The sequence below is a fragment of the Macaca fascicularis genome, chromosome 14, assembly GCF_037993035.2.
Source record: "Macaca fascicularis isolate 582-1 chromosome 14, T2T-MFA8v1.1".
In the NCBI taxonomy this organism is placed as follows: Eukaryota; Metazoa; Chordata; class Mammalia; order Primates; family Cercopithecidae; genus Macaca; species Macaca fascicularis.
Genome location: NC_088388.1, coordinates 15,094,560 through 15,117,327, shown reverse-complemented (window position 1 = coordinate 15,117,327; position 22,768 = coordinate 15,094,560).

The following is a 22,768-nucleotide window of genomic DNA, read 5'->3' as shown; positions in this document are numbered from 1 at the left end:
CTTTTTAAAAATAATATTCTGGTCTGGGCACGGTGGCTCACACCTGTAATCCCAGCACTTTGGGAGGCCAAAGTGGGTGGATCACGAGGTCAGGAGTTTGAGACCAGCCTGACCAACATGGTGAAACCCTGTCTCTACTAAAAATACAAAAATTAGCCGGGCGTGGTGGTGTGCACCTGTAATCCCAGCTACTCAGGAAGCTGAGGCAGGAGAATTGCTTGAACCTGGGAGGTGGAGGTTGCAGTGAGCCGAGATCGTGCCATTTGCACTCCAGCCTGGGTGACAGAACAAGACTGGATCTCAAAAATAAATAAAATAAAATAAATAACATTCTGAAGCAGGTGTCTTCATGTCAGATCAACCCTTCTTCCACAGGTAAGGTAAAGGCTTAGGACTAATTTCTCTAAATGCCTGACTCCTGTCTCCAAAGCTTGGGATGGAGGTAGGATTGGAGGTTACACAAACGATACAGTTTGGCTGTGTCCCTACCCAAAATCTCATCTTGAATTGTAATCCCCATAATCTTCACAGTTTTTTTTGGTTTGTTTTTTTGTTTGTTTGTTTGTTGAGACGGAGTCTCGCTCTGTCGCCCAGGCTGGAGTGCAGTGGCCTGATCTCAGCTCACTGCAAGCTCCGCCTCCCGGGTTTACGCCATTCTCTTGCCTCAGCGTCCCGAGTAGCTGCGACTACAGGAGCCCGCTACCTCGCCCGGCTAATTTTTTGTATTTTTTAGTAGAGACGGGGTTTCACCGTGTTAGCCAGGATGGTCTCTGTCTCCTGACCTCGTGACCCGCCCGTCTCGGCCTCCCAAAGTGCTGGGATTACAGGCGTGAGCCCCTGCGCCCGGCCAATCTCCACGTTTCAAGGGAGAGACCAGGTGGAGGTAATTGAATCATGCCAGCCCATGCTGTTCTCGTGATAGTGAGTTCTCGCGAGATCTGATGGCTTTATAAGTGTGTGGTAGTTCCAACTGCGTTCATTCTCCTTTCTGCTGCCTTGCGAAGAAGGTGCCTGCTTCTATTTCACCTTCCGCCATGATTGTAAGTTTCCTGAGACCTCCCCAGCCATACGGAACTGTGAGTCAATTAAACTTATTCATGAATTACCCATTCTCTGGTATGTCTTTTTAGCAGTGTGAGAACAGACTAGTACAACAAATAACTTGAAAAGACACTGGAAAAAAAAAAAAAGGCCAATATTCCCAGCCAGGTTCTAAGTTCTAAAGCTCAGTCTTTTGAAAGTTTCCTGCCCTACTCCAACCAAATTTAGCAATACATATTGACGTCTGCTTTAGGCCAGTACTAAGAGTGCAGAAATTAATAATAATAGTAGCAAATATTTATATGGTGTTTACTATGTTCCAGTCATTGTTCCAATTGCATGCATTAACTCATTTACGCCTCACAAGAACCCTATGATGTAGGTACAAAGTACTTTGATTTACAAATTAAGAAACCAAGGCCCAGAGAGCGGATAGGTCTCTGCCCTTGAAATGCGGTCTCGGGGAAGCAGATGTACAATTAACTGCGACAGAAGTCTGTGCAGTCGGTAGTGTCATGTGGGCAACAACAAGCTGTGGAGGGACAGAAGAAGGAAAGATCAAAGAGGGGACCTCTCAAAAGGGGCAATTTGGGAATGAGGACTTGAAGGGTGACTAGGACTTTGCCCTCAGGAAAAAATAGAGAGGAGTGGGCAAGAATCTTTTAGATAAAAGAAGCAGCGCTGCACTTGTCAAGGCTTGGCTGCTGAAAAGCATGTGGCACCTCTGGGACCATTCAGCATGACCAAAGTTCAGAGCTCTCAGCTATGGTAGAAGACAGGTTGAGATGAGTGAGGTGACAACACCCTGAGGAGAGAATCTATGAAAGGTTTTGGAATGGGGAGTGCCAGCATCTACACTTTGTTTCAGAAAGGCAATTCATTTATGTCTGTATGGGAGGTGAGAGTGATTGGAGGCAGAGGAACCCATTAAGATGTTGTAATGCTCAAGGTAAAAAATGTTTTAGTTATTCGTGGAAATGGTAGAGGCAATAGGAGACAAAGATGAGCACACATAGTCCCTGACCTCTTAAAATGTGCATTCTGGTAGAGGAAGGCCAGCGACACACAATAGTGCAATTTAGAAGGTGATAAGAATTATATAGGAAATGAAAAAGGTGGTAGAGAATTACTGAAAGTAGTGGCCATTAAGGCAAAGAGTGGAGAACCCACAGGGACAGTTGTCGAGGGCCTCATGGGTCTACACTCAAATCAGGAGCTGCTCAGGAACTTCCCAGCAATGTCCCAGCTAGTAAAGATCTAGGCGAAAGGGGAGCAAAACTTGGACTGGGAGATTTAATTTTCTATGGTGTTCTCGTTGGTAAAGCCTTAGCAACAGCCAGTGTGAGAGACTGTAATACAAGCATAGCCTGTTCTGTAGGCATTGTTGGTGTATGCCTTTCATTATTACTCTGCCATTTTTTTTTTTTTTTTTTTTTGAGACGGAGTCTCGGTCTCGCTCTGTCGCCCAGGCTGGAGTGCAGTGGCCGGGTCTCAGGTCACTGCAAGCTCCGCCTCCCGGGTTCACGCCATTCTCCTGCCTCAGCCTCCGGAGTAGCTGGGACTACAGGCGCCCGCCACCTCGCCCGGCTAGTTTTTTGTGTTTTTAGTAGAGACGGGGTTTCACCATGTTAGCCAGGATGGTCTCGATCTCCTGACCTTGTGATCCGCCCGTCTCGGCCTCCCAAAGTGCTGGGATTACAGGCTTGAGCCACCGCGCCCGGCCTTACTCTGCCATTTTTAAGAAAGCTTTACCATTTTCCTTTTCTTTAATTCTTAAGAGTTTACATTTCCCCTGATGAGAAGGAGCTAGCCATGAGTGGACCTTAGTAGGAGAAAGATAATGTTAAGTACAGAGCCCCAAGGCAGGAATGAACTTCCTATCTTCAAGGAACTGAAGGAAGGCCAAGTTGGTTGAAGCCAGGTTAGTCAGGTGAGCAGGGGAACAATGCCTGTGCCAAGGCCCTTGAGCCAAAGATTATGAAAAATACACCAGCTATTAAACAGCTGGGTTTATTGTTGCAAAGAGGAGAAATGTATACCTTGGGGAACACTGAGGTGTCTCATTAAGACTGTGTTAGAACATATTATGGGATTTAGGGTTTGGGTGATTCGGGGGTGGTTCTAAGGAAGCAGAGGTTTGCTCTGGATTGGATGCTGTCAGAAAGTGGGGGCAATTCTATGGGTATTTTGTGAGTTGTGCATGCAGTGACCTTGTTTTTATCTGTGCTTAGACAAGACAAAATTATGAGGTGACCTTGTTTTGTTTCATTTTGTCATGGTTTCCGAGTAACTTTGTGTGAGGTTGTTATTCTATAATACTGTTTAGATTTTTTAGGCTCACTGGGCTGTGAGCCTCAGACCAGCTTCTAATAATATTGCAGTCAAGCTGTAAACAGATCAGTTTTGGACATCAAGGGTACATTTTTTCCCTCCTCATTAGTGACAAGCTTATGTACAGAAAGAGATCTGGATTTTATTCTAACAGCTGAGCACAGACAACAGGTCAGTGTGTGATTAGTATTGCCACCTGGATAACAAAGAGCAGCTCTTAGATTTAAAAAACAAAACCAAGGTATGCAGTGTTAGAATTGCTCTTTGACAGTACTCAATCCAGAGCAAAGCCACGCATCATTAATTCATTCCCAGAATTAACTAACCCTACTCCAAATCCTACAGCAAATCCCTCCTAACACTTTCTCACGGGGGTGCTCCAAAGTCTCCCATTGTGTGCCCTCTCTCCCTCGTTACAACAAGCCAGTAAACCCAATTTTGTCTAACTGTGGACATTGTCCCAGTGGTTTGGGCTAAACTGCATCAACACTGCAAAAAGGAACTACTGGAAATTATCTAGTTTATGACAGCCCATCTCTATGAGGTAAAGCAAACTATCACCAGGCAGGATGGAATTTGGACCAAGAGAAAGGCTAGAGGAATGAGACTGGGGTTGAAATAAGGAATGGGCCTGGGAGGTGGGTTTCAGAGGTTTACCGGGTCTCCCTCCACAGCTACTCAGCTCTGTACTCATTTCTCTTTATTTTTAAAAATATAGGCTGGGCGCAGTGGCTCACGCCTGTAATCCCAGCACTTTGGGAGGCCGAGGTGGGCGGATCACAAGGTCAGGAGATCGAGACCATCCTGGCTAACACGGTGAAACCCTGTCCCTACTAAAAATACAAAAAAAATTAGCCGGGCTTGGTGGCAGGGCACCTATAGTCCCAGCTACTCAGGAGGCTGAGGCAGGAGAATGGCGTGAACCCGGGAGGCGGAGCTTGCAGTAAGGCCAGATTGCACCTCTGCACTCCAGCCTGGGCGACAGAGCGAGACTGTCTCAAAAAATAATAAAATATATATATAGTGTTTTATGTAAATACATATCATATACAAATTTGAAAAATGAGTTATTCAAGAGGGAATGTAAGGACAAAAAAGAAAAGTTGGAACTAAGATTGAGTTTAGCAGCAAAAGTGTTGTGGAAATGACCAAAATTTGGTTCTAAGCTTTCTAGAAGTCAAAATAAGGCAGAAGACCTCTTCATTTTATATAACTTCCAGTATCCAATAGAGAGCAACAACCCAATTGTCCAAGAGGAGCTTGTTCCAGAGAAGACAATGTGTAACGTCCAAGGAACAGCTCTAGGCCAGGAGCCCAGCAGTCTCCATGCTATCATCAGCTGGGGTGGAATTACTGCAGCCCCTCCACCCGGTTACCCAAGGTTCTCAAAGGAACTTGGAGACCCTATGGTTACACATGCTACCACCTCCCCCTTTCCCATTTCTTTTGTTTATTATTTTTTGGTCAACTTGCACAGAATAGTTTGAGGCAGTGAAAACTAAGTTTTATTCATGTTTGTATTTATTATAGCACTTACAATGGACAAAAATGGGGCTCAAAACTGGTTTATGAATGAAATAATAATACACTTAAGAGTCCAAGAGGGGTGGGTCATTTAAAAGAATTTGATAGCTGGTTCCTATCACCTGACCTTTTTCTGGTTTTCTCTCATTCATTCAGCTAACTTTTAGAGCACATACCTCTAAATTTAGAGCACCTATCTCAGAGTTCTGCCTGATGCTCTGAGGCTGAACCCTGGAAGTAACTCTAATAAGCACAACACCAACCCTCCCCACACTAAAAGAGCTCTTAGTCAAATTGGGAAAAGAACTCATGCCAAGTGACATGCTCATATAAACATACTGCTAAGGTTGGGTGGTCGTCAAGAGGAGTAAGAGATGCTTTCTTCCTGGGAGATTGAAGGAGTATGTGTGCGTGAGGGGGAGGGGCAGGTAAGGACATATTCTCAAGGGAGCTGACATCGGAACCCACTCTTGATTAATGAGTTAGACTTCATCAGGCAAAGGCACAGCCAAGAATCGCCATGACACATTGGGGGATCAGTGTGTGGAGCATATTGGGAGTGCGTCATGGGAGGGGGATCCTGAGGGCTAGCTAGAGATCAGGATGACAAGGGAGGTCGGGGCCCAATGGCAAACAGTCACATCAAGGTGGACTGGCATACGTTCCAGTTTATGACCATTGTCCCATATAATTAAAGTACCCTTTTTTTTTTTTTTTTTAAAAAAAGCCTGAACTGGAGTGCAGATTTGGATGATAAATTATATGACTCTACTTATAAGATAATCCATTCTCTCTTCCACTTCTTTTTTTTAAATCTCAGGCCAAAACCTTCTATTCTGCCTTGGCCTCTACCTCACTTTTTTCAGTTGGGGAGCTCAGTTTCTGGAGCCTAGGGGGATTTTCCAAGAAATGAACCGAGGCCATCAGAATGGAGCTTCCAGTTGCTGTTGAAAGGATTCTCCCAGACCAGGAGAACTGAACAAATCTATGTGTGCCTGGCTGAGGCCAGAAGGAGTTCTGATGCTCCTACTCCCAGCCCTGGATCAAACTCTGTTTCTTTGTGGGAAGTCCTTCTTTTCTTTCTCACATCTAATCTTCAAGATGCAGGAGAAATTCCATCCTCTTCCAGAAGCCTTATCAGATGTCTCTCAGAATTTGTATCCCTCCTTCATTTTCCCATAGAAAGTGTTTAAAGTTGTATCACATTTCACAATGAGTAATTTATATATTAGGTATATCTGCCCCACTCAACCATGAGCCCTGGTTGGACATCTTTGTGTTCTTCATGGTACATAGAACTCTGCTACTCACCTCCTCACATCACCATCGGAATGATCATCATGGTCAATTCCACATCATGGCATCATGACAGCTCAAGGTGACAGGCCAGATACTATGGTGAGGGATTTCCTTGCAGTATCTCATTTAATCATCACAGTAATTTTATGACATCAATTTTAATATTATCCCAACTTAAGAGATTAATTCCCAGAATGATGGAACAATAGCCCAGGGTCACTGAGGTAGTAAGCAGCTGTGCTGGGACTTGAGCCTCGGTCTGTGTGGTCTGACTCTGGGATTCCAATCCTAAAGCAGCAGCGAATTGTCATAGACGTGAATTTTCACGTTTAGAAAGGCCAGACACTGTTCCAGAGTGCTTTGCTTCCATTAGCTCATTTAATCCTCTCAAGTAACCTAAGAATTTGACACACTAACTCCATTTTAAAGAGAACCAAAGTGAGGCACAAAAAACTTGCCAGTGATGAGTATTTGCCTCCATGCGGGTGAGGACATGCTTGTCATACCTGAGCACAAGCATCTCTGCCAGGTACTTGGCCTCCTGGGTCTGGGTGGTTCTCCAGGTGGTTGCTGAGGGTCCACACATGCTGCGAGAAGCGGGGCTGAATGTCAGGGGTCTCCGGGACTTTCACAGAGTAGATGCTGTGGTGGACCTGCACTCTGGCTGTGACCTACAACCTGATGGTACCCCGGGTTGTACCCCTTGACGTTCTGGCACTTGGCTGAGAAGTTACCATTAAGGCTGGGGAGGAAGGGGAGCTTAGCATTGATGGAGCCACCCAGGCGCCGGTGTAGTTGAGCCAGTGGTCAATGAGCTCTGCCTAGGTTTCTACGATCCTCTCTCCTGGCGCCATGTGCACGTGGTCTGGAAAGAGGTGGTTACTTGCTGCAATGCCAGCCTGAGCTCTGCATTACTTAGATTTTCCCAGCCGCTGTCCAGCAGTTCCCCTCGCAGGGGCATGTTCAGTGCCTGCTTGCAGCCTTGGGACCCCAGCATCCCCACATGCCTCATCATTTGAGCCTTCTAGGGGCTCCTCCTTTTTCTGAGACTAGCTACTGCTCTAAATGAGCCTCTGGGCTAGGTGCTTTAAAATCTCATTCACCCTCTCACCATTCTACTTTTGCACATTAGCAAACTAAGACCCACAGAAGTCAGGTAAAATGCCTAAGGTCACAGTACACAACAGAGCTAACATTTGAATCCAGGTTCCTTTGATGCCAAAGCACAATTTCCATTCACTGGTCTATGTGTGGTGTTTCTCCTTTCTATTCAGTATCAGGGTCTTGATTTTTATCCCTCCTAGGGCACTTGCAATTAAAGAAGGCTCATGGAAAGGAGTGTGGGATTGCTCCGGGTTCTGGCTGGTTCTAACAGTGTGCTTGGAGCAGAAGTCTTTTCTCTCCACCACGTATGAGCTTTGTCATTTCATCAACTGAGCCCTCCCACTCTCACGGCTTTCTTCCCTGAGTCCCACTTCCTTCATCTGTTACAGAATGAGAACAATAAAAACCTCTTCAAGCTTGAGCTGTTGGATATAAAATGCCCAGCAGAGTGCCTGGCACAAAATAAGGTGTTCTTTCAGGGGAGTGGGTTAAATGGCTTGTTCAAGGTCTGGGTTTGCATCCAGGTTTATCTGAATCCAAAGCCCAGTGCTCTTTCCATGCAATGCTTCTTTCCCATCTCTATGTTTACATTCTTTTATTATTAAAAAGTGTGATTGATTTATCATAAGGGAACCTGGGACTGGATTATTTGCTGGAGAGATGGCTGTCCTCTGGGAAAACAAATCTTTTTTTCCCTCTTGTTTCTTCCCAGGACAGGGATAAGTAATCATGCTGCTCAGTCCCCTAGCCTCCTGACCCGGGAACAAGCACTTCATGGCATAAATTCAAAGGAGTCTGGGAATTCAGCATGTTTAGTTATAGCTCTTTCCCAGAACCTGGCGCCAGTCTGTGGGTATTTCATAGCTGTAGATACAAGTGAAAATAATCATGCTTTTGCTGAATGGTGGTGAATCATTTCCTGACAAGAACAAGATACCAACAGGAGGAGGACAAGGAAAACTCTCTGAGGATGTTTTCTTTCCAGCCCTGGGCAGCATTTGCTGAGCTGGGAGATTAGGAGGCATCATTTGGTGCCCAGTACTCACATCCCCCAGTTGTTCAGAGGCAGCATAAGGACCATGCAGAGGCAAGAGAGTCTTCAGAGTCAGTTGCCAGGGCCCCAAGTGACCTCAGAAAAGAAGTGCGACTTTCTGTAAAACAGGAGCAAACAGGACTTTTTAGCTGTTCACTTAAAAAAATTACAGCACATGCTTGTGGAAAATTAAAAGTGTCAAGAGGTTATATAGGGTAAAAAAGACCTTCTTCATCCAGTTGTGCTCACCCGAGATAACCACTGTGAATAGGTGGGTGTGTCACCTTCCAGACATGTTTCCGTGCGTGCACGCATGGACCCAGGCACATAGGCACATACTACTTTCTTTTACAAAAATATAATAGTGCCAGGCCATGTGTACTTTGCCTATGGAGAAGCTGATTCCCAGAGAAAGGAAGTGATGTGCACAAGGTCACACAAGGACAGATTAGAGCAGAGGTGGCCCTGACCCTGTGTCTCTTGCCTGTATTCCCAGGCTCAGACCACCTCCTACCCTGCCTCACTCTCTTGGACTGTGTGCATTCTAATTGAGCACCATAGGGGATACAAATGCAGACGGTTATTCTGGCAAATAGCCAAGGGCAATAGTCAAAATATTTACCACTCTGCAAGTTGCAGGCCCAGCCAATCAGAACTAACAGTGGCTGCAAATGACCTTCCTGAGGTTACTGGCTAAATACTGGCCCTGCATGTAGGAGTCTCATTTCATACCCTACATATCTCTCCACAGATGACTGGGAAGGAATCCGTGAATGAATAAATGAGGATGGAAAGTGATCTGAAATAATACCGGAAAGGAAGAAAAACGTCTTTCAATAGAAGTGTAATGTTATCAACTGCAGCGTTATCTGCCTATATATTTTTACAATCAGGGCCCTGTGAAAGGGGAAGAGGCAATAATGGAAAAGCAAGGAAGTAGAAAGGAGATGTTTATTGGAGTTCAACAGAACTGGACTTGAGAATATGGCTCTGCACTTAGTGGCTCTGAGACCTTGGGCAAGTGACTTAATCTCCTTGCCTTTTTTTTTTTTCTGTAAACATCTGTGAATATGAAGAGGAGAGGCACAAAAAGTAAATTAACCCCGATTATACTAATTAAGGGCCAGATAGGCTGAGGGGTCTGAGAGACTTTTAGTCTAGTGGGCTTATAATTTAATGTCAAGGGTAGTCCAGGGATCCTGAATTTTACCAACAGAAAAATCATGAGATCTATGGAGATTTGGAAAAGAGACTTTATTTCTTATAAAGGGGTTATAGCCTGCCAGTGGCCATCCTGACAGGCTGAGAAGCACACCTTCAACAGAGACCGAAAGGCAGGTACTTTGAAGAAGGAGGGGTTGAGGCAGGAGCTTTGTGCTACGTAGTTTGGCTAAATATACATATTCAACAAGTTACAGGAGAAGCTATGAATATTCTCCAAGTGATTTCTAATGCATGCATACTGAATAAACATGCATGCTACAAATGATCTATGTTCATATTTGAGAGGGTACTTAACATTTAAATCTATTACAATTAGGCTCTCTATATTTCAGAAGGTAAAACAGGGACATGAAGGCTCTCAAGTGCAAAGCCTCTATAAAACCGACCAGAACCAGTCCATAGGCGGTGGGCTTTTACCAGGACAGTTACTGAAATCTCTTTGTTGTCTCATCAAAGCTGTAGTTATGGCTTGTGGAACAGGGGGTCAGTTAGTCAGCACATGGTGATGGATGAGCTGCAGTTATTTTAATATTACTTTCCTTGAGGCCAGTGCTTGTTGAGCTGCTTAGAGAAAGAAAAACCTTGTGGCAGTTAAAGTTTATTCTTTAAGCATAGGGGTGTGTGACTTCACCTTTGCCTGGCATGGGCATAGGTCCTGTTTATAATTTGAGATCTTACTGCCACAAAGAGTCTGTTCTGTCAGTCTTATGATCTCTATTTTAAAATTCATGCTCATCAGTTGGTGTGTCTATATGCAAAAGGGAGAGGATATAATGAGGCGTGTCTGATCTCTTGTCTCCTTATGGCCAGGAACTCCATTTTTAAGGTTTTTCTGAGGTCTCCTTGGCCAAGAGGAGATCTGTTCAACTGGTTGGGGTGGGCGCTTAAGATTTTAATTTTAGTTCTCAATCCCATATAGGGTCTTGAGGTCTTTCTCATCCTCGATTCAATCTGAGGGCAATTCTGAGTTAAACCTCCAAGTAACTTCTATTCTCTCCATATGCACCTCGTCTCTACCCTAGTACACACAGGAAAAGATCACCTAACCATTCAACTTGTAGTTTGAAGAAACTACCAGGCACCTGGCAATCCCTCACTTCCTGCAGTCTTCCTGTCTTTCTTGTGATACTTTTTCTTGTTGTTTTTTTGTTTGTTTGTTTGTTTTTTGAGACGGAGTCTCACTCTGTTGGCCAGGCTAGAGTGCAGTGGAGTGATCTCCGCTCACTGTAAGCTCTGCCTCCCGGGTTCACACCATTCTCCTGCCTCAGCCTCCCAAGTAGCTGGGACTACAGGTGCCTGCCACCACGCCCAGCTAATTTTTTGTAGTTTTTTTTTTTAGTAGAGACGGGGTTTCACCGTGTTAGCCAGGATGGTCTCGATCTCCTGACCTCGTGATCCGCCCGCCTCGGCCTCTCAAAGTGCTGAGATTACAGGCGTGAGCCACCGTGCCCGGCCGTGATACTTTTTCTTAAGGATTTCTCATGTGTCTGCCTCACTTGACAATGGATATATATACTCTCAGTATTTAGCTTGGAGAAGACCCAGACTCATGAAAGAGATGCAGAGAGCTAGGAGGGAGAGACAGAGACAGAAAAGCCATAACTAGCATCACTAAATTAACCATGTCCTCGAGACTCATAAGTCATACCATCGTTATATGTTCTGTAGGTAACTGTTGCAACCTTCCAACGAGTGTCCCCATCTCCTGAAGGAGAGCTGGGATCATGGCACACTCTAAGACAAAAACCTGCAGTGGCTCATTGTTGATAGCATTGGCTCCCAATAAGGCCAGTTAAAAAGAGAGGTTTTGGGTTTCAATATATGGAACTTTAGAAGATGAGTTCTGAGAACGAAAACTACACCCTACAGAGCTTCTACATCAACGTGACATTACTATTCCACTGTCTTCACTAGCATAACTTTACCATTCCAGTGACTCTTACCTGGAAAAATGACTTGATTATTCATTATAGGAATTTTCCAAAATATCCATCAACTCTTCAATGAAAAGTATCAACAGACAGTTTTTACCTTTGAATCTCTTGCCTTACCTTGCTTTTCCCACCAATCTTAGACTTCCATGTTGTGATTTTTGCCCATTTCAAATCAAGACCTCCCCAGCTCTCTCCATGGAGGGAAATGGCTTAAATGAAACTTAAATTCTCAATGAATTCTAACGTTGCTCTCTGAGATACTGCCGAATCTCTGCTGAAATGTTTTCCCTATCTCATCAACAGTTTGTATTGGTGATATTTGGGGAAATGGCATTTGACAGTCCCTAGAAAATTTTGTGGCACAGTTAGATTTGAGAATTCCTTGACAAAATTAAGTCCTAATTCTTGAGTCTAATGTTCAAGGTCCCCAGCAGTCTGACTATTGTCTTGGTTTCAAATCAAATGTCCAATTAATCTCTTTCCCCTCTCTTTATTACACTTTATGCTTACAAAACCTACACTATATTTTTTGTTTTCTAATTTTATTTTTCACTGATGCATAATAGATATACATATTTTCAGGGTGTGTGTGATAATTTAATATATTCAAATAACCTGTGAAGATCAAATTAGTGTAATCAGGATATCTATTACCTTAAATATTTCTTTATGCTAGAAACATTTGAATTATTCTTTTCTCACTATTTTGAAATAAAGACTATATTATTGTATAGTCACTTCTCTGATGTATCAAGCACTAGGTCTTATTTCTTCTATCAAACTGAATATTTGTACCCATTAATCAACCTCTCTTCATTTTCCCTCCCTGCTCGTCTTCCCAGCATGTGCTAAACACCAATCTACTCCCTATCTTCATGAGATCCACTTTTTTTTTTTAGCTCCCACATATGGATAAGAATATGTGGTATTTATCTTTCTATGTTTGACTTATTTCATTTAACATAATGACCTCTAGTTCCATTCATGTGGCTGCAAATGACAGAATTTTATTCTTTTTTATAGATGAATAATATTCCATTCTCTCTATATATATACCACATTTTCTTTATCCATTCATCCATTGATGGGATCTCAGGTTGAGTCCATATTTTTGCTATTGTGAATAGCACGGATCTCTAGGGCAGGAGCAAAATGCTGCCAGTCTCTTTGCTAAAGCACAGCAAGAATCACCTTTGTTCCGATTTCCAATAAGTTGCTCATCTCCATCTGAGACCATCTCAGCCTGGACTTTGTTGTTTATATCACTATCAGCATTTTGGTCAAAATTATTCAACAAGCCTCTAGGAAGTTCCAAACTTTCCCACATCTTCCTATCTTCTTCTGAGCCCTCCAAACTATTCCAGTCTCTTCCTGTTACCCAGTTCCAAAGTTGCTTTCACATTTTTGGGTATCTTAATAGCAGTACTCCACTTTACCAGTACCAATTTACTGTATTAGTCCATTTTCATACTGCTATGAAGAAATACCAGAGACTGGGTAATTTATAAAGAAAAAGGGGTTTAATAGACTCACAGTTCCACATGGTGGGGAGAAATTCAAGCTGGCTTATTCACTATCATGAGACTTATTCACTATCATGAGAACAGCACAGGAAAAACCTGACCCCATGATTTAATTACCTCTCACTGGGTTCCTCCCATGACACATGCAGATTATGGGAGCTACAATTCACGATGAGATTTGGGTGGGGACACAGCCAAACCATATCATTCCACCACTGGCCCCTTCCAAATCTCATGTCCTCACATTTCAACACCAATCATGCCTTCTCAACAGTCCCCTGAAGTCTTAACTCATTTCAGCATTGACTCAAAAGTCCATAATCCAAAGTCTCATCTGAGACAAGGCAAGTCCCTTCCACTTATGAGCCTGTAAAATCAAAAGCAAGTCAGTGACTTTCTAGATACACTGGGGTACAGGCATTGGGTAAATATACCCATTCCAAATGGGAGAAATTGGCCAAAACAAAGGGGCCACAGGCCCTATGCAATTTTGAAATCCAATAGGGGAGTCATTAAACTTTAAAGTTCCAAAATAATCTCCTTTGACTACATGTCTCACTGCCAGATTGCACTGATGCAAGAAGTAGGCTCCCATGGCCTTGGGCCACTCCATCCCTGTGGCTTTGCAGAGTATAGCCCCCTGATCCTGGCTGCTTTCACAGGCTGGCATGGAGTGTCTGCAGCTTTTCTAGGTGCACAGTGCAAGCTGTCAGTGGATCTACCATTCTGGGATCTGGAGAAGGATGGTGGCCCTCTTCTCACAGGTCTACTAGGGAGTGCTCCAGTAGGGACTCTGTGTGGGGCCTCCAACCCCACATTCACTTTCTGCACTACCCTAGTAGAGGCTCTCCGTGAGGGCTCTGCCTCATGGAGAAGCACACCTCTGCTTGGACATTCAGGCATGTTCATACATCCCCTGAAATCTAGGGAGAGGTTCCCAAACCTCAGTTCTTAACTTCTGTGCAACCACAGGGTTAACACCACGTGTAAGCTACCAAGGCTTGGGGCTTGCACCCTCTGAAGCAATGGCTTGAGCTGTACATTGGCTCTTTTAGTCACAGATGGGACACAGAGCACCAAGTCCTGAGACTGTACAAAGCAGAAGGGCCCAGGGCTTAGCACACAAGATCATTTTTTCCTCCTAGGTCTCCAGGTCTGTGATGGGAGGGGTTGCCATGAAGACCTCTGACATACCCTGGAGACATTTTCCCCATTGTCTTGGCAATTAACATTTGACTCCTTGATACTTATGCAAATTTCTGCAGCCAGCTTGAATTTCTCCTCAGAAAATGAGTTTTTCTTTTCTATCACATTGTCAGGCTGCAAATTTCCCAAACTTTTGTGCTCAGCTTCCCTTTAAAACACAAGTTTCAATTTCAAACCATGTCTCTGTGAATGAATAAAACTCAATGCTTTTAAGAATACCCAAGTCACCTCTTGAATGCTTTGCTGCTTAGAAATTTCTTCTTTCTCTGGTACCTCTTTGATTAGCTTCATAATCAATGTTCTGATTTCTTTCTCTGGCAATTCAGAGATTTCTTCTTGGTTTGGATCCATTGCTGGTGAGCTAGCGTTATCTTTTGCGGATGTTAAAGAACCTTGCCCTGTCATATAACCAGAATTGTTTTTCTGATTCTTTCTCATTTGGGTAGACTATGTCAGAGGAATGCTGTGGGGCTCAAGGATACTCTTCAGATTCTTTTGTCCCAAGGGGTGATCCCTTGAAGCCCTTCCACTAGGGAAGGGGCTTCCTGAGAAGTGGACTGCAGTGATCGTTATTGTTATTCTGGTCCTGGCCACCTAGAAGAGCTACTGGGCTTCAGGCTGGTACTGGGGAGTGTCTACAACTTGTCGTGTGATGTGATCTGTCTTCAAGTCTCTCAGCTGTGGATACCAGCACCTGCTCTGGTGAAGATAGTTGGGGAGTGAGGGACCTTGATTGTAGTTTTGTTTAGTGCACTGTTTTTTTTGAAATACTGGTTAATGTAGTAGTGAAGTTGTCACATGGACAGACTCAGGACCTCTGGTTAGCCAGGGTGTTACAGTTGGTGGAATTAGCTGTTGTTTTCTCCTTTCTTAGTGCAGGTTGTTCTTTTTTGAGTTTCTATAATGGCTTGAGTTTGTTGGCCTCCAACCAGGAGGTGGTGCTTTCAAGAGAGCCTCAGCTCCAGTAGTATAGGGGGAATACAAGCTTGCCCTAAGGTATTCAGATTTCTTGGGTGATGGGTGGGCCATAGAGCTCCCAAAAGATTATGACTTTTGTCTTTAGCTACCAGGATGGTTAGAGAAAGACAATCAGGTTGGGGCAGGGTTAGGCCTGTCTGAGCTCAGACTCTCTTTGGCTGGGGATTGCTGCAGCTGCTGTGCGGGATGGAGGTGTGGTTCTCAGGCCAATGTGGTTATGTTCCCAGGGGGATTATGGCTGCCTCTGCTGCATCATACAGGTCACCAGGGAAATGGGGGAAAGCCAGCGGTGACAGGCCTCACACTGCTTACATGCAGCCAAAAAGGCCAGTCTCACTCCCACTATGCCCTACCAGCAGCACCAGGCAGCCAGCGAGCAGGGCTGAGATCTTGCCCTAGGCTGCAAGCCTCCCCACTGAGAAAGCAGATATGGCTTTCATGCTTTTTACCCCTTACCACCTGCCGTGGCTTCTGTACTCATATCTGCACTTCCTGTTCACTCCCTATCCCCCAGATTCTGCCCAGGAAAATTCATGTTTGGCAGAAATTATTTCAAAGTTCAGCTGGAAGTTTTCTTCTCACTGTGGTTCTTCCTCAATTCCACTGGCAGCCCTCTCCAAGGACCCCTGTGAGATAAAGTCGGAAATGGCTTCCCTGGGCTTCCTTGGGGGTCAGGAGTGTCTATACAGCTCTTTCTGCTACTGCTTCTACTTTTATATTTCACTTGGCTCTCTAAATTTGTTTCCGCTCTCGATAAGGTTAAATTCTTCTTACATGATCTGGATTTTCAGGTTCCCCAGTGAGGATGTGTGTTCAGAGGTAGACTTTCCCCCTCTCACCGTTTGGGCATTCACAGTTTTTTAACTGTCTTATGGTGTTTGCAGCAGCAAGCTACTTCTTTCAAAGGGTCTGTGAATTCTTTTGGTTTTTCTGGTGTGCTCCTGTGGTAGTTCTTGAAGCAACAGTTCACAATGTGAGTCTCCACATGCTGTTCTGCCTGTCTGAGTGGGAGCTACAAGTTGTTCCTGCCTCCTATCTGCCTTTTTTTTTTCCAGCTTGAGTTGGGAATGGTCTTTTTAATGTGTTGCTGAATTTGGTTTGCTAGTATTTTTTCATATCTAAATTCATCAGAGATGTTGGCTTGCAGTGGTCTTTTTGTTCTGTCCTTGTCTGATTTTGGTATCAAGGTAATGCTGGTCTCATAGAATGAGTTTGGAAGTATTCTTTTATCTGTAATTTTTTGAATAGTTCTAGTGAAATGGGTATTAGCTTTTCTTTAAATGTTTGGCAGAATGCAGCAGTGAAGATACTAAGTCCTGGACTTTTCTTTGATGGGAGACTTTTTATTATGGCTTTGACCCTGTTGCTTGTTACTTGTTGGTAAGTTGAGGTTTTCCATTGTTTTATGATTCAGTCTTGGTAGGTGTACGCATCCATGAATTTATGCATTTCTTTTAGGTGCTCCAAAGTTTTGATGTATATTTGTTCATAATAGTCTGTAATGATTTTTTTTTGTATTTCTGTGGTCTCAGTGCTTATGTCTCCTTTTTTTGTGTTTGATGTTCTTTATTGGGGGCCTTCTCTCTTTTTTCTTGGTTAGTATAGCTAAAGGTTTGTTGATTTTGTTTACCTTTTCAAAAAACCTATTTTCTGTTTCATTAATCTTCTGGACTTACTTAGTTTCAATTTTATTTATTTCTACTCTGATTTTTGTTATTTCTTTCCTTCTGCTAATTTTGGGTTTCATTTGTTCTTGCTTTTCTAGCTTCTTGAGGTGCATTATTAGACTGTTTGAATTCTTTTTATTTTCTGATGTAGATATTTGTTGCTATAAAATTCCCTCTTAGTACTTCTTTGGCTGTATCCCATAGATTTGGGTATGTTGTGTTTCTGTTTTCATTTGTTTAAAAAGTTTTTTTAATTTCTTTCTTAATGTTTGTATTGACCTATTTGTCATTCAGGAATCTGTTGTTTAATTTCCATGTGTTTGTGTATTCTTCAAGGTTTTTCTTGTTATTGATTCTAGTGTTATCTCATTGTGATCAGAAAAGATATTTTACATGATTTCTACATTTTTTAATTTATTGAGACTATTCTGTGGCTTCAGATATGGCCTATCCTAGAGAATGTTGCATGTGCTGATAATAAGAATGTGCATTTTGCAGCATTTGGGTGAAATGTTCTGTAAATGTCAGGCCTACCTATTTGGTCTAGTATGCACTTTAACTTCATTGATTATTTGTTGATTTTCTGTTTGGGTGATCTGTACATTACTGACAGTGAGGTGTTAAACTCCACTACTATTATTGTGTTGCCACTTATCTCTTATTTTAGAATTATTAGTGTTTGATTTATATACTCATGAGTGCCAATGTTGAGTGCATGCATATTTACAGTTGTTATATTCTCTTGCTGGGTTGACCTCTTTATCATTATATAGTGGTCTTCTTTGTCTCTTATTAGTCTTTGACTTGCAGTCTATTTTATCTGATATAAATATAGCTACTCATATTCTTTTTTGGTTTCCAGATGCATGAAATATCTTTTTCCACTCCTTCGCTTTTAGTCTATGTGAGTCTTTATAGGTGATATGGGTTTCTTGTAGGCAGCATATAATTGGGTCTATTTCTCTATCCATCTAGCTACAGTCTGCCTTTTAATTGGAGCATTGAGCTCATTTACATTTAATGTTATTATTGATAAGTAAGAACTTTCCATTGCCTTTTCTTTGGCTTCTTTTTTGGTTGTTTTGAGACTCCTCTCTTACTGTTTTCTTTCTTTATTGCTTTCGTTTGTGAGTAAATTATTTTCTCTGATAGTTTTAATTTGTTGCTTTCTATTTTTAGTAAATTTATTATAAGTATTTGCATGTGGTTACATGAGGCTCACAAAGAACATCTTATAGATAGGTATAACAAGTTATTTTAGGCTGGGCATAGTCACTCACACCTGTAATCTCAGCACTTTGGGATCCCAAAACAAGGGGACTACTTGAAGCCAGGAGTTTAAGACCAGCCTGGCCAGCAAAGTGAGCCCTATGAGAACTTGTCTCTATAATTTTTTTAAATTAGCCAGGCATGGTGGCCTGTGCCTGTAGTCCCAGCTACTTGGGAGTTTGAGGCAGGAGGATTGCTTGAGCCCAAGAGGTTAAGACTGTGGTGAGCTATAATTATGCCATTGCAATCCAGCCTGGGTGACAGAGTAAGACTCTCTTTTGAAAAAAAGTATTTTGAAAAGATGACAACTTATTTTAGATTACCAGGAAAAAATAAAAACAAGTAAAAAATGAAAGAAAACCTCTACACTTTAACTACATTGCCCCCATATTTTGACTTTGTGTTGTCTCAATTTACATTTTTTTTTTTTTTTTACTTTCCATCGCTTAACAGGTTAACAATGTTAGCTATATCAATAACTATTACTGTTTTTGATAGATTTGTCTTTTGGGCTTCATATTAGACTAAGAGTGGATTACATACCACAGTTACAGTGATAGAGTATTCTAGGTTTGTTTATATACTTATTTTCAGGAGTGAGTTCTTTTTTTTTTTCTTTTCTTTTTGAGATGGAGTCTTGCTCTGTCACCAAGGCTAGAGTGTAGTGGCACAATCCCAGCTCACTGCAACCTCCACCTCCTGGGTTTAAGTGATTCTCCTGCCTCAGCCTCCCAAGTAGCTGGGATTACAGGCACCTGCCACCATGCTCAGCTAATTTTTGTATTTTAGTAGAGACAGGGTTTTGCCATGTTTACCAGGCTGGTCTCGAACATCTCATCTCAAGCAATTCACCCACCTTAGCCTCCCAAAGTGCTGGGATTACAGGCATGAGCCACCACAATGGATTCTATACCTTTGAATATTTTCTTTTTGCATGTCAGTGTTTTTCCTTTTTCTATTTCTGATTGAAGACCTCCAGCTGGGATTTCCTGCAAGACAGGTCTGGTGGTGGTGAATTATCTCAGCTTTTGTATGTCCAGGGAAAACTTTATATCTTCACATTTGAAAGATAACTATTTGGATACAGTATTCTTGGATTGTAGGTTTTTTCTTTCAAGACATTGAAAATGTACTAATCTCTTCAGTCCTTCTTCTCTTTGAGAAATCTGTTGCCAGATGAATTGGAGCTCTTTTATATGTCATTTGGATCTTTTATCTTGCTGCTTTTAGGATCATCTCTGTCTTTGATATTTGAGAGTTTTACTATTAAACGTTTTGGTGTAGTCTTACTTGGATTAAATCTGTTTGGTTCTCTGATCTTCCTATACCTGGATATTTATCTCTTTTTTAAGTTTTAGAACATCTTTTTGTTATTATTTCTTTGAATATGCTTTCTACCTCTTGCTGAATTCCCTTTTAAACTCCAATAATTCTTAGATTTGGTCTTTTTCAATTATTTTGATCTTGTTAAATTTCTCTGATAAATTTCTAAATTATTTTTTGTGTTATCTTGGAGATCTCTGAGTTTCCTTAAAACTGCTATTTTGAATTATTCATCAGAGTTCACATATCCCTGTCTCATTAGGGTTAGTCACTTGTGTTTTGCTTTGCCCATTTGGGGAGGTCATAGTTCTCTCTAGATGTTGTTTCTTCTGGATGTATATCCTTGTCTTTGCATTGAAATATTAGTTATTTATTTCAGTCTTCTCTGTCTGGCTTATTTTGGCTTTTACTATATATGTTTGCTTAGAGATTCTTTGTAATTTACCTGTTGATTGTCTTTTCTTTCTTTCATTCTTTTGTTTTCTTTGTTTCTTTCTTTTATTTTCTTTCTTTCTTTCTTCTCTCTCTCGCACGTTCTCTCTCTCTCTCTCTCTCTCTTTCTTTTCTGCTAGGTTGTTGTCTCCTTTTCAGCTCTAGATGACAACTTAAGCCTAGGTCTGCCTCTAAACAATCAGAGTCCCTCCTGTCTGGAATGGGATGGCCTCAAAGAGGATAATAGGGGAAGGCCAGATAGGGGTTTGTGCCCTGAAGCCCTGTGGAACAAACCTCCTATAGTGTGGTGCTGCTGAGCAACCACTCTTGATTTGACATCTCCTTTGGCTGACTTACAGAATAGACTTTCCAGGGCTGGAGATGATAGTCTCACCTCCCCCATTTGTCTCTGGCTGTCCTCAGAGATATGTCTTCCTTCAGGCACTTCCAGTGGTTCTCTTGGGTTGAGGCAGAGATATGTCTCCTATCAGGAAACCCAACCTGGATGCTGTTTGTCATCCTGGATCTCACTTTTACAGTGGAGAAACTGTGATTTGAGGAGGAAGTTTTCACATACTTGGTGCTGAGCAGATTTCAGGGAGAAGCATTGCTGATATGGATGTCTGATTCTCTTATCGTCTGCTCAGAGCTTTTCCTGAGCATCTCTCTGTGGCTCTGGGAACTATCTTCTCCTCATATTTGAGTTCTGGGACATTGCTGGTGATAATCCTGGTGCTGTATATTTTTTTCTGGTTTTCTAGGACAATGAGAGGTAAAACTAGCTTGCTTCTATGCCACCATTCCTGGAACCAGAAATTATAAACTCTACACTTTTCACTAGCCTGTATTCTTGTATTTTATCAGCTTCATGTTTTTATTCATGCTTTAGGCTGTGCTAATCTTCCTACATCTCAGCATCTTTTTCTTACCTGTGTTGTAACTGGTCTCCAAAGGCAGTTCCAAATTAACCACCCATCCCAGGATTCATCCCACTTGGAAGTCCTGTTCTACAGTGAATCTGTGCTGGTCCTGTGACTCACTTTAATTAAATATCCCAGACATGAAGCTGTCCCTACACCTAGAAGGCCTGGGAGCTTGCATATCTAGGAACCCAAACCAACCAGCTATTCTAGCTCTGTCAGCGTCCTGGCTCAGCCTTCATGCTGTTTTCATGTAGGTGCTGGATATGTAGCTGAACCATGTTGGACAGTCAGACCTAACTGAGCTCCTGGCCAGTGTACCATGAAACACAAGTGGTGTCCTGCTGAGCCCAGTGAAACCACAGAATAGTGAGGGAAAAAGGACTGTTGTTTTAAACTACCCAGTTTTGTGGTGGTTTGTTATACAGCAATAGAAAATCAAACACTACTTTCAAGGCCTTTCTCAAAAGCCACTCCTTTAGTAAGTATGTCACTATCCCACTACTGTCCCACTCCACAGCTGGAAGTGGGAATCACATAGTTCCCTAGTGTAGTGAAACAGAAGATATTTAGCTTCCTGAATGGAACCTTCCATCTTGTCTTGGCCTCCCCAAAGTGCATTCCATAAATTCAGCATATTTTGTAATCAGTGGGCCTTTTTAGGTGAGGCTAGCAATTTAGGAAAAACTGTTAAGGGTTAGAAAAATTTGTAATATACAGTTACCCCCAGCAGATCAAATGTGGTTCCTACAGAGATAAAACTACTATCTAGGGAGGGAATCATAGCTTTTGATTTTTAAAGTTACCCAGTTTACAGTTTATCTACTAGAGACAGGGATAACTACCATATTAAGGAAATATAGACATATAACCCCAGGAACAGGTATAAAGAAAAAAGTGGAGGGAGATGATATGGTTTGGCTCTGTGTCCCCACTCAAATCTTATCTCGAATTGTAATCCTCAGGTGTTGAGGGAGGGATCTAGTGGGAAGTGATTGGACTATGGGGGCAGTTCCCCCATGCTGTTCTCATGCATAGTGAGTAAATTCTTACAACATCTGGTGGTTCTAAAAAGTGTTTAGCAGTTTCCCCTATACTCTTCTGTCTCTCTCCTGACACCATGTAAGATGTGTCTTGCTTCCCCTTTGCCTTCCGCCATGAGTGTAAGTTTCCTGAGCAGAAGTGTGAGTCAGTTAAATCTCTTTTCTTCATCAATTACCTAGTCTCACGTAGTGTCTTTATAGCAGTGTGAGAATGGACTGATACAGAGGACATGATATTCGAACTTCTTGGTTTATAGTGCAGGTATTTGACTAAATTTTTACCCGTGATCATACTTTCTGCCTGTTTTAAAAGCCAATAAAATACAACTCTTCCTTAGGGGCGAGCAGTTGATTTTATTCTGGAAGCCTGGAACTCCTCGCTGTGTCAGCATCACTGACCGGCAGAGGGCGGTGCAGATGCAGATGTACACATCTCCCTGCAAGTGAGAAATGCTGTGAGGAGTGTAGTTCTTTGGCAGTGCCCAGGGGCTGCCCATGTGGGATGGCATTTGGGCCAAGTCTGTACTCTCCCCAGGCTGCCTCTAGGGGACTGAAGGGGTCTTTCTCAGAAAGATAACTTCCAGCTAAAACTTGAAGGATGAACAGAACTTATGCAGACTAAGAGAGATAGCAGAGTGTTCTAGCAGAGGAATTATTCATAAGCCAGACTAGAAGCAGAATGTCACTCCTCTCCCTTGGTTACCAAGGAACGTGCTCCTGGTGGATCCATCTCCTTTCCACGAATGGTCCTAAATGTGACCTCACCTTGAATCTGAAAATGCTGTTTCTGGTTGATGAGCCCTGGCAAGCCAAAAATCTTTTGTAAATCCTCTGGATTCTTACTCAGGTAAGTGTTGGTGTCATGATCAAAGTCATCTGTCATCTCCTGGAGGGGTTGGTAAAAAAAGAAGAAAAAA